Here is a 13,447-nt window from a genome sequence, read left to right on the forward strand (position 1 = left end):
ATTCTAAAGTGTTGTTATATTATTATTACGTATGAATGAATAGGCACTGCTATTTTAAATTCAAGTATCAACGTATACTAATCGTTGTTATTGATATCTTGTTCCATGTATGTTGTGGTTGGGAGCTTAACTAAAAAGTAAAAAATCTAAAACCTGGATTTGAGGGTGTGAGAGAAGCCATTATAAATGGTAGAGTTGTATACGGATCAGATCGGATCGAATATAGCCTAAAATTCTATCCGATCCGCACTGTACTCATCGAATCGGATCGGATACGATATCCGCATTTTTCCAGGCCAGATCCGATCCGATCCGATCCGCATACTTGCGGATCGGATCGGATCGGATATCAGGTATATCCGCATAATTAAAAAATTTATTTTAAGATTCTATTTGGCTAATTTTACAAAAAAATATCTATAAAATTCATTTTTCACCTGTTTGAGCCTATTTACGCCTAAAATATTATCTATAAAAGTTCTCTTGAATAACAAAAAAAAATAATAACACAAGATTTAAGTTTAATTTATCTAAGTTGAAGTACAACATAAAAAATTAAAAACAAGATATCATAAAATTCATAAAACAACACACTAAAATTCATATCACATTAGGGTTTACTTTCTTAAACTATGCTATTTATATGAGACGTGCGGATATGCGGATTTGCGGATCGGACATGCGGATATCACTGCTAAATCCGCAATCCGATCCTACCATAGTGCGGATCGGATAATATCCACAAAAATCGGATCAAATGCGGATAATTACCGCGAATATGCGGATATTATCCGATCCATGTGCAGCCCTAATAAATGGGAAGGGTATCGAGGATAATGAAGAAGTATCGCATTAAGATGTGTATTTTAGTGCCAAAGCGAAATGTCAGTACTTTACTTAGTACTAGCCAGAGCCTACATTTTTACGAGCAACGAGAAAGTAAGTCCAAGCACTATAAAATGAAGCAGCTATTAACATTATAAAACATGGAGTCGTATTTAACTGATTCAACTTATACACACAAAAAATTCTTTTAGTTGAGAGTATGTACTCTTTAAAAATGCTCTACTAGGGTTTTTTGTGCTTTGGTAGGGTTTTGTGACTCTGCTAAGGTTTTTTGTGATTCTTAAATTTTTCTTCAATCAGTAAGTTATAAGCTCAAATCATTGTGAGGATCTTCTTTCCTTTGACTTTTCTATCTTCTTCTATACAAATTCTACATGGCAGCAAGGGAGGTACGTGGAACTCAAAATCCTAATTCTCTAGGAGAAGAAGTGGAAGAGATCGTGAACCTTGAAGTGGAAGATGTGAGGGAAGGGATTGAAACTTGTGCAAAAAGTTTGATAGGGAGATTAATAGCGGATAAGCGATTTAGTAGTGGTACAATGGAGGATGCTTTTACTGCAATTTGGAATTATCCAGAGGGATTCCGAGTTAAATCACACGGAGAGAATATTTTTCAATTTTTCTTTAATAAAGAAGCTGATGTTATCCAGGTGGAAAGGGGGTCTCTATGGTTGTTCAGACAATTTATGATACATTTAAAACGGTGGAGTCCTAATATGAAGATGGAAGAAGAGGACTATACAAGAATTCCAGTATAGATTCAAATATGGGGAATGCCAGAATTTTACAAAACCAGAACAGCAGTTATGAGGATAGGGCAGAGATTGGGGGAGGTAGTGGAGGTGGATTCCTTTTTGATGAGAGGGAAGGAGGATAGGATTATGAAAGTGAGAGTCAACTTAGATGTAACCAGAACTCTTCGACAGTCAATTAAGGTATCAAGCCCTTACAAAAATGTGTTTGAAATCATGCTGAAGTACGAGAAAATTGGGATTTACTGTGACTTCTGTGGACACATTGGACATGAAACTAGAAATTGTGCTAATTATTTGGAGATTTCAGAAAAAACCAAGAAGTGGAAGAAAAATGGAATAAGGAGTTAAGGGCAGATCAACTTGGCTGGAGAATTGATGAAACTAAGGAGAATGCCTACCCTAATCATAGAAGAAAGGAAGTCAGGTCAATTCACCTAGATAGTAAGCCTACACCAGTGAGCCTATTGAAGAGTTTTTCTCAACTATCACTATCCAACCCAAAATATACTCATTTCTCTCACAATAACATAGCCCCAAAAGAACACACAAATCCACCATCCATACACAATTCCTATAACACCACAAAGCAGAATCATAACATGAAAAATCTACCACTACTATCTGGTACTGAAGCTAACCAGATCCTAGGAGGAATTGGGGGAGAGCTGAAAATAGGAGGAATATGAGGCTTTCAACTGGGAACCAATGATGATAATTTAGAAAGGTGCAAGAAGAAACAGAAAATCAAATAGCTAGCAAGAAGGACGGAGGTGAGGGATTCTATTGAACCAATCATTGGAGCAAAAAGGAGCTCTGAGCAAAGAGAAAAAGAGACAGACCATGAAGGAACTGGTTATGCAATTGAGGTTTCTGAAGGGCTACAGGGTGCCATCCCAAAAGCGGCACCCCAAGGACCATGAAGATGCTCATATGAAATTGTCGGGGTTTGGGGAAACCCCTGACAGTTCACAACATTAAAGGGATTAAGAATTTTCATTCCCCAGAGATGTTGTTTTTGTGTGAAACTAAACAACAACCCTCTTATGTTGAAAGGCAGTTGAGAAATTGTGGTTATTAGGAAATCTTCACTGTGAATCCTAATGGAACAGCTGGTGGACTAGCGCTTGCATGGAAAGAGGGTGTAAAGGTGGAAGTGGTAAAAGTTGAGGAGTTTTTCATCCTTTTTTCCATAGAGGATCAAGAAAGACAGCTGATTTGGGAAGTCTTTGCAATACATTTACACAGCTCTGATCACATTCGCAATAACCAATATGAGGTGCTGCTAAATCTTATGAAGAATAAGGGAGAACGGCACTTAATAATTGGTGATTTCAATGCAATTTTGTCTAATCAAGAAAAACAGGGAGGAAGGGAGAAATCAGCTCAATCAATCCAATCTTTCCAAGACTTTATCAACAGAGGACAATTGATAGATATGAGTTTTAATGGTGATAAGTTTACCTGGTGGAACCGAAGTTGCCAAGATAGTGCTATTCGAGAAAGACTAGACCGATGACTCCTATCTCCTAAACTAAGAGAGGAGTATCCTTGGGCCAATGTTACTCACTTAGAAGACACAGGATCAGACCACAGACCGCTCCTGGTGTGCACTAACCAGACAACACATAAGGGCAAGAGGCACTTCAGATTTCAAGAGAGATGGTGTGGAATGGCAGAGGTTGATAAAATTGTATCTGAGGCATGGCTGACTTCTTTTCCAGGTTCATCAATGTACCAACTGTTTCAAAAATTAAAGAAGTACAGACATGAACTGGTTAAATGGCAATCAGCTGGAACAAGTAACTCTAAAAAGAAGATAGACGAGCTGAAGCACTATTATCAGTGGCCAAGACAGACCCAACAACAGCAGACAAAGAACAGATTCTATTATTAGAAGATGAACTAGCTGCCGCCCACATAGTGAGGAATGCTACTGAAAAGAAAAATCAAGAGTGAGCTGGCTAAAATGGGGAGATCAAAATACCAAGTTTTTTCATTCAAAAAACTAATCCAGAAACAGAAGAAACAAGATATGGAAATTAGAGGATGAAGAGGGGAATTGGTGCACCACATCCGAGGCAATTGGCAACAGGACACAGAGGTTTTTTGTTGATTTATTTGAAAGCAATAATCTAGAAGATCCCTCTCAATTTTTCACCGAACTTAGAGTCAAAGTTTCTTTTGAAATGAATAGGAGTCTAACTAAACCAGTCTCAGATGATGAAATTAAAAGGGCTACATTTTCCATTAATGTAGAAGCCGCCCCAAGAGACGACGGATTCACCGCAAAATTTTATCAGTTCTATTGGGGCAGGATTAAAGGGGATGTATGCAAGGCTGTGAGAAGTTTTTTTAGTGGCAGCAGCATTCTAAAGGGATTTAACCACACCCAAATTTGTTTGATACCTAAAGTGACTCAAGCTACTTCTATGAATCAAATTCGACCAATCAGTCTCAGCACAGTCTTCTACAAAATTATCTCGAAAGTTCTAGTTCATCGACTTCAACCTTTTATGAGTATGTTAATAAGCGACAATCAGAGTGCTTTTATTCGGGGAAGACTCATTAGTGACAACATTCTTGTGGCTCATGAATGCATGCATTTTCTAAAGAATAAAACCCATGGGGGAAACGACACGGCGATAAAGGTTGATATGAGTAAGGCATATAACAGGGTGGAATGGAGTTTTGTGTGGTTTATTATGAAGAAGTTGGGTTTTTGCTCAAAGTGGATTGAATGGATGAAGGCTTGTGTCTCTACTATATCCTATTCTGTTATTGTGGATGGTACACCAACTAATTTTTTCAAACCAAGTAGGGGTCTCAGACAAGGAGACCCCCTCTCACCATATTTATTTCTTTTCTGCGCAGAGGGTCTATCCTATCTGCTCCACAAAGGAGAACAGAATAATCTCTTTCAAGGACTGCGATTGAACAGTAGATGTCCAACTATTCATCATCTCCTATTTGCCGACGATTCACTCTTATTTTGTAAAGCTACCCAATACAACTACTCTAATCTATCCCAAATTCTCCAACTATATGGCAGACTAAGTGGACAACAAATTAATTTCTCCAAGTCTGCTGTGTTTTTCAGCAAAAACACCCCTTTACCCATCAGAACTGAACTAGCGGCATCTTTGGAAGTCCCAAATATTGGGACGCAGGATAAATATTTGGGGCTACCCTCCATAGTACACAGATCCAAAAAAGAAACATTTGCTTTTATAAAAGAGAAGGTGGCGAAGAAGCTCTCGCATTGGAAGAAATCATTTCTATCTGCTAGTGGAAGGGAGGTGTTGATTAAAGCAGTGGGTTCAGCTATACCAATTTATACTCTGGGCTTTTTCAAACTCCCAGATACCCTCTTGGATGAACTACACCGAATGATGATGCAATTTTGGTGGGGACAGAAACAGAATGAAAAGAAGATGTAATGGATCAGTTGGGACATTATGACCAGAGAAAAGAATTTCCGGGGTATGGAGTTTAAAGACCTAAAGGCATTTAACCTAGCCATGTTAGCTAAACAAGGATGGAGGCTGATGACTAAACCACATTCTCTTTTCTACAAAATCTTCAAGAATGAGTACTTCAAATACAGTTCCTATCTAAAAGCCAAACAAGAAAATCGACCATCCTGGGCTTGGCAGAGTCTTTTGGAAGGAAGGAAAATATTGGAGAAAGGAGTTAAGTGAAAAGTTTTAATTCAGGGATCTGTCAGAATCAGAGAAGACCCATAGTTTGGGGACCAACCACCATTTCGCATTGCAGTTAATGAATGCAGAGATGAATCACTTGCCTGGGTTAGACAGCTAATCACAGCCGAGGGAGAATGGAATCACCAACTCCTTATGGAAGCCTTCCCACTAGACACAGCTCAGCAAATTCAACAAATTCCTATCACAGAAGAGGAAGACTCGATTATATGGTGCAATAACAACTCAGGGGAGTATTCAGTAAAATCTGGGTATAGTATAGCATACCAATTCTTTCACCCTCCAGTGAATTCACTCCATCTCCGATATGCAGACTTAGAAATGTGGAAAACATTATGGAAAATGAGAGTAACACCAAAGGTCAAATTATTTGCTTGGAGATTAGCCCATGAAGGCATTGCAGTTAAAGCAAAATTGAACGAGAAATTACTACAAGTTAGCAGCCTTTGTCCCCGCTATCAATCGGCGACGGAGACACCGATGCATGCCATTGTCTTCTGCCCAAAAGTTCTTCAAATTTGGAACAGCTCACCAAGTAGCTAGCACTATTCCCCGCGACCCTAACCTAAAAGCTTGGGACTGGTGGAGTCAATTCATGGAAGTTGAGAAATCCAAACCCAATTTCAGAATTAGAAGTACTCAGGTGGCTTACCTTCTATGGCAGATTTGGTTGGCGCGGAACGCTTTAGTCTTTGAGGACCAACGCCAGGAACCTGGGAAAATTCTGTTTCAGGCGATATTGTTGGAGGAGGAATACCGGCGACATCATTTCCTCAAACCACATTCTCTATGAACAGCAGTTACTAGCGCTTTGGAACTTTCTCTCTTAATTGTTTTCTTTCTCTCCTTTACCCATTAGATAAATATTAGATAAATTTTATTTATGCAATAAAAGATATATCTTTAAAAAAAAACATAAAAAAACAAAAAAAACAAGGAGTCGTATGTTAAGCACGTAGCAAACTTTTCTTTTGCCTTTTACTAAATAATACGGTGTGCTTGTCAATTTAAGCTACATACGCTTATTTTTTAAAAGGGTTTTTTATCTGAGAGAATTCTACAGTACAATGAAAAATATTCTTACGATCAATTCTAATTTTTGGATTGATTTTTTAATTTAAGATGTTATGTTTATCTATTTTTCTTTTTAATTTTAAGGCACAAATTAATTTAATTTAGACAGAATGTTTGGGATCTATTGGTTTGTTGTTAAAGTCATGAGCTAATTTTTTTTATATAAATATATTAAATATTTTATTTATTAATATATATTGAAAGATATTTTATTTATGGTTTAATTATTTTGTTGGTTGTTTCATTAAATTTTTAATTAGATTTGTATTTTTTTTAATTAGGTCTCTACACTACTTTTAATTTTGTAATTACGTCCTTTTTATGTTAAAAATGTTAAAATTAACATAATATTTTTATCAAAATACATGCGGTCAAAGATTTAATTAAGTTTTTAATTATAAATATCTTTAATTTGCGAAAAAATATTCGGTTCATTCTAATATTTTTTACACTAGGAAAGACTTAATTAAAAAATTAAAACAGTGAAGGGACCCAATTAAAATAAAAAAAAATATAAGGACCTAATTTTTAATTTAGTGAGACTATAGAGACCAACAAAGTAATTAAATCCTTATTTATCTATTGGTATTATTATTTTAATTTAAATAGTACTCAAAAGCGTACATAATTTTTTTTAACTAAAATTAGTATTTCAATTAGCATTATTTAATGTTGTTAAAAAAATCACCAGTATAAATATGAAAAATATAATATAGTGTGAAAGAGATAAAAACCATATGAATGCACAATTATAAGAGTAGTTATTGATAATTTTTCTCTCTCATGTTATACTAATCTACTATTAATTTTATTTTTTAATTTAAATTTTATTATATCTAAACTTTTTTTGATAAATTAATCTAATTTGATTTAAATAATAATTATTATAATTTTATTTTATAAATCGATCTAAATTATATCATAAATATTTTGAGAGGATTAAACCTTTTGTAGATACTTAATTTACTATATTTATTCTTAATTTTGTTACTTTAATACTATTTTTACTTTATTAGTTTATAAATTAATTTTTCTTGTAACTTTATGTACTCCCACTTACATTCTTTTTCTATTAAATTAATTTATATTTAATATACAAAATTTAGAATCATATAACTATTTTAGTCATTTCGCATAATTATTTTGGTCTTTTTTATATTTATCCAAATATAATACAAGATACTACATTAATCTCTTATACATTATATCTAAATATAATACACAAAGAATAATTCTCAGTGTTTCTATTCTATTGTCTCTATCTCGATATTCATTAAAACAAATGCAACCTAATACAAAAATACATAAAGATTAAATATAAGGAAAAAACATATGGAAGTAACTAGTTCACCAAAAATGCCGCCATGTTAACGGCGGTATCTTCCTCAAAGAGGCTATCAGTATCCTCACATCCAGCACAGTACATCCGTTGGTTATCCTCACTTCCACGCGATAACCATCAGCGGCTGTGACATAAAGAAACCTACTAACATTCATCGAGAGAAGAGGGTTTGCGTAAGATTAGCTTTTGATTGTAACTTTAAAGATGAATATTATTATTTATAATTTCGTAACTTGTGTATTTTTTAATTTTATTTTTTATTTTTAATTTTGTAAATTTATTTTTATTAAATTGTGATTCTTTTAATTCTTATTTTTTATCTATAATTTTTAATCTTTATCTTTAATAAATGAATTTGACTATACCTATATATATTATATGTAATAAGTTTAATGTATTATTTTATTGTATATTTATTGTTTATTAAAAAATTATTACTGTGATTAGTTTTAAAGAATTAATTCTATTTTTTTTATAGATGATTGATTCTTAAGTAGTTACCAAAAGAAAAAATTAAATCTTTCCATTCTTAAATATTTTTAATAATATTTTGTTCTATTATAATATTTTGATATTATTAATATTTTATTTAATATTTTTTATAGAAGATTAGGTGAAATTTTAGAGCAAAAACATAAAAAAATGTGTTAATTGATTTTAGTATTGAGAATATAATTAATGCCAAATTGGATAATATAAATTATGTTAAGAGAATCGAACCGAACCGAAGAAAAAACAGCAAACATTTAATTTTTTGGTTTTTGATTTTTTTAGTTCGGTTCATCAGTTTTGTTTGGTCTGATTCGATTTTGATCACTCCTATCATTGAGTACATAAAATTAATTATAGCATGAGTATATAAAATTAACCATAAAATATATTTTTTAAATTAATTCTTTTTATTTTAAAAATTTTAAATAAATAAAAAATTGAAAATTGAAAATAATGTTTTGTGGCTAATGTACTCTTTATGTACTCTACTATAATTAATTATATCAATACAGTGTGAAAGAGATAAAAACCAAATGAATGCACAGTTATAAGAGAAAAAAATTAGGAGGTCAAGACTTTTATTAAAATTTGATCAATACTTAATTAGTAAAAGAAAAATGGATAATCTTACACTATTTGATGAAATTTCACATTATTAAAAATACTATTGATAACTAATTGATAATTATAAATCATAAATTTTATTGACCTCCTAACACTCCTCTAATAATAATTTTTTTCTGATGTAATACTAATTTACTATTAAATTTTATTTTTTAATTTAAATTTTATTATATCTAAATTTTTTTCATAAATTAATCTAATTTAATTTAAATAATAATAATTATATTTTTAGTTTTTAAATCGATATAAATTATATCATAAATATTTTGAGAGGATTAAACCTTTTGTAAATACTTACGTTACGTTATGTTATTTATTCTTACTTTTATTACTTTAGTGTTATTTTTATTTTGTTAGTTTATAGACTAATTCTTCTTATAATTCTATGTACTCTCTCACGTACTCTCATTTTCTATTAAATTAGTTTATATTTAATGCACAAAATTTAGAATCATATAACTATTTTAGCCATTTAACATAATTATTTTAGTCTTTTCTATGTCTATTCATATATAATACAGGATATTACATTAATGTTTTATACATTATATCTAAATATAATACACAAAAAAACAAACCTGAGGTCTAGGAGAACGGGCGACAAGCGACGTGCGACGAACAGCGGCAACTTCAACCGCGAAAGAAGGAAAGGGGAGGCTGCGACTGCGAGAGAGGGAAAGGGCGAGTATAAACTATGAAAGGAAAAAAATAGATGGGCTGTGACTGCAATGGTTGAGAGGCCGCCTGATTATGTGAGGAGGAGAGTGGAGAGCAACTCTAGTCCAGGAACTATGTGGCGCAGAAGTGAAGGAGAGTGTGAGTGAGAATGTGAGGGCATTGCGTTATTAGGGTTAGGTTTTATTTAAGATATTTTTGGCTTTAAATTAAAGTAACAGTTCGGTTCGGTTTGGTTCAAGTTTTTTTATGTTAGAACCAAAAACCGAACCGAAGAAAAAACAATATTTAATTTTTTAATTTTTGATTTTTTGGTTCAGTTTATTGATTTTGTTTGGTCTGGTTCAGTTTTGATCACTCCTATCATAGAGTACATAAAATTAATTATAGTAGAAGTATATAAAATTAACCATAAAATATTTTTAAAAAAAAATTATTATTTTCATTTTAAAAATTTTAAATAAATGAAAAATAGAAAACTGAAAATAATGTTGTGGCTAATATACTCTTTATGTACTCTACTATAATTAATTATCATTAATACAGTGTGAAAAAGATAAAAACCAAATGAATGCACAGTTATAATAAAAAAAAATTTAAGAGGTCAACACTTTTATTAAAATTTGATCAATACTTAATTATCAAAAAAGAAAAGTGAATAAGCTTATACTATTTGATGAAATTTCACACTTTTAATAATAATAATGATGGCTAATTGATAATTACAAATCATAAATTTTATTGACTTCCTAACACTCCTCTAATGATAATTTTTTTCTCATGTTATACTAATTTACTATTAAATTTTATTATATATAAATTTTTTTGATAAATTAATCTAATTTGATTTAAATAATAATAATTATATTTTTATTTTATAAATTGATATAAATTATATCATAAATATTTTGAGATGATTAAACCTTTTGTACATACTTACGGTTATGTTATTTATTCTTACTTTTATTACTTTAATTTTATTTTTATTTTGTTAATTTATAGACTAATTCTTCTTGTAATTTCATGTACTTTCAGGTATTCTCAATTTTTTATTAAATTAGTTTATATTTAATACACCAAATTTAAAATTATATAGCTATTTTAGTCATTTAGTATACTTATTTTAGTCTTTTCTATGTTTATATCCAAATATAATATAGAATATTACATTAGTGTCTTATACATTATATCTAAATATAATACACAACAAATAATTCTCATTGTTTCTATTTTATTGTCTCTATATCAGTATTCACCGAAACAAATTCAACCTAATACCAAAATACATTAGGATTAAATGTAAGAAAAAAATATATAGAGACAACTTGTTCACCAAAAATGCCGCCATGTTAACGGTGGTTATCCTCACTTCCACCCGATAACCAGCGGCTGTGAAGAAACCTGGTAACATTCATCGAGAGAAGAGGGTTTGTGTAGGGTTTGCTTTTGATGGTAAATTTGAAGATGAATATTGTTATTTATAATTTTTTAACTTGTGTAATTTTTATTTTTATTTATAATTTTATAAATCTATTTTTATTAAATTGTTATTCTTTTAATTCTTATTTTTTATCTATATTTGTAATCTTTATCCTTAATAAATTAATTTGACTATACCTATATATATATTATAGGTAAGTTTAATGTATTATTTTATTGTATATTTATTGTTTATTAAAAAATTATTACTGTGATTAGTTTTAAAGAGTTAATTCTATTTTTTTTATAGACGATTGATTCTTAAGTAGTTAGCAAAGGAAAAAAATTAAATCTCCCATTCCTAAATATTGTTAATAATATCTTGTTCTATAATAATATTTTGATATTATTAACATTTTATTTAATATTTTTTTATAGAAAATCAGGTAAAATTTTAGAAAAAAAAACATAAAAAAATGTGTTAATTAATTTTAGTATTGAGAATAGGGATGGAAGTGAGTCAAGCCAGCTCATGAGCTAGCTCGAGCTCGACTTGTTAATAGCTCGATAAGTTAAGCTCGTGAGCTAGTGAGCCAAGCTTGAACTTGGAATTGAGCTCATAAATTAAATGAGCCAAGTTTGAGCTTAGATAAGCTCAGCTCATTAGCTCGTGAGCTGACTCGATTATATATATATTTATTTTTTATATATAATTTTGATGTAGGACATAAATAAAAAATTTATAATTTATTGATAAATAATAATATATAAAGTTGATATTTTTAAATATTTTTTAAAAAATATAAGTTATAATATATTGATATAGAATTATAGATTATGTATTTATATTTCTATTATTTGAACCAACTCGTGAGTTCGAATCAGCTCGTGAGCTTTCGGTGAGTCGAGTTTGAGCTTAAGAAATAGGCTCGATTGTTAATGAATCGAGTCATGAGCCAAACTCAATTTTTGTGAGCCAAATTTGAGCTTAGTCTAACTCAACTCAACTCGACTCACTTTCAACCCTAATTGAGAATATAATTAATAATATTAGACACTAATTTTTGTATAATAAAGAAATCCTTCTTTTGCCATATATTTGTTGCCACCCCATGTTGGATAATGTAAATTATGTACACAGAATCTACTTTCCTGGTAATTGAATGCGTGTGAAGCTGCACTTGATGCTTTTGCTAAGTTCAAGAAAGTTAATGAATTAGAGGTAATTTTCGAGATTATTATAAAATAATGGAGGATATTTATAGTTAACGTACTTATTATGTATTTTTATTATAATTAATTATCATTGATCTATTCGTGACTTCTTATATGAATACGAAGAGACGATGTTATTTGAGTCATAATTCTTTGAGAATATGATTTTGCATTTTAAAATAAGAAGTTATAGTTTCTACATTCACTTAACGTGCATTTATGTTGGCTGGTCATTATTAGTTTTAATAGTTTTCTTCATAAGAATTTTTATACTTATTTCAAGTCATTTCAAATATTTTAATTTTTTTTATTATTTTTAGTATTTTTTTATATTTTGATTTTTTATTTTTTTATTATAATTTTATTATAATATAAATTATTGATCTTATTTAAAAGAACAAAGTAAATAAAAAATTGATTATACATAACAATAGAGTCATAAGTAATAAAGTTTTACGGTCTAAAATAATACTAAATTAAAGAACAATAAGAGTACTAAAAAAATTATAGAATTTTTTTTATTTAATATTGTAAAATTTATCATTGTAATTTTAGTGTACTGTTTATTATTCTAATTTTTTATAATATGTATTATTATTCTTATTAGAAACGATAAATTAAATAAAAAATTAATTATAAATAATCATAAAAACATTACTGGTAAAAAGTTAGAACTCAAAATAGTAACAAAAATAAGATTATTGAGAGTACTTAAAAAAAGTACTAAAATATGTTATTTTATATGTTATTTTTAATTTAATAAATAAATATTAAATTTTATTATAATAGTAAAAAATTATAACATACTAAAATAAAGTACTATAAAAAATATTATATAGAAAATATACTAAAAGAAGTATAAAAAAAGATTAAATATATTTAAAAGAATAACATTATAATTTAATATAATATTTTTTAGTAATTAACTTATTATCTATTTAAAAATAATTTTAATTAATATATTATCCAAACAATATTCATTTTATCAAAATTAAGTTTAGTATAAAATTATCGAACATAAATCATGTTGACACAAATTTATTTTAATCCAAAATCAATCTTACAAAATTATTTTTATTTAAATTCTAGTTTAATAAATGACAATTCAAACACACACAAAAGAGTTAAGAGGCATTTGTTAATTCTAGTGGAAGCTTTTGTGAAGTATTCACCTTTGCCTATGCTTTGCTTCATGTTTTTGGAAAGAACTAGCTTGAGTTGCTTAATTGAGGAAATTACATGTGTTGCAGATCTGGTTCCAAAACATCACTTAAAGCTAGTTTTAT

General features: G+C 29.6%; 1 long non-coding RNA gene and 1 other non-coding gene across 2 annotated transcripts; one reads left to right on the forward strand and one right to left on the reverse strand.

Annotated features, from left to right (window-relative positions):
- Positions 1 to 6,258: 6,258 nt before the first annotated feature.
- LOC112724897 (U5 spliceosomal RNA) lies at positions 6,259 to 6,376 on the forward strand. Its single transcript, XR_003164037.1, has one exon. It is a non-coding gene; the product is annotated as a U5 spliceosomal RNA (small nuclear RNA).
- Positions 6,377 to 7,522: 1,146 nt separating this feature from the next.
- On the reverse strand, positions 7,523 to 9,688 carry LOC140176432 (uncharacterized). The gene is made up of 2 exons (XR_011867965.1): positions 9,431 to 9,688; positions 7,523 to 7,877 (listed from the first exon to the last, which is right to left on the reverse strand). It is a non-coding gene; the product is annotated as an uncharacterized lncRNA (long non-coding RNA).
- Positions 9,689 to 13,447: the final 3,759 nt, after the last annotated feature.

This window comes from Arachis hypogaea, chromosome 11, assembly GCF_003086295.3.
Source record: "Arachis hypogaea cultivar Tifrunner chromosome 11, arahy.Tifrunner.gnm2.J5K5, whole genome shotgun sequence".
Lineage (NCBI taxonomy): Eukaryota > Viridiplantae > Streptophyta > Magnoliopsida > Fabales > Fabaceae > Arachis > Arachis hypogaea.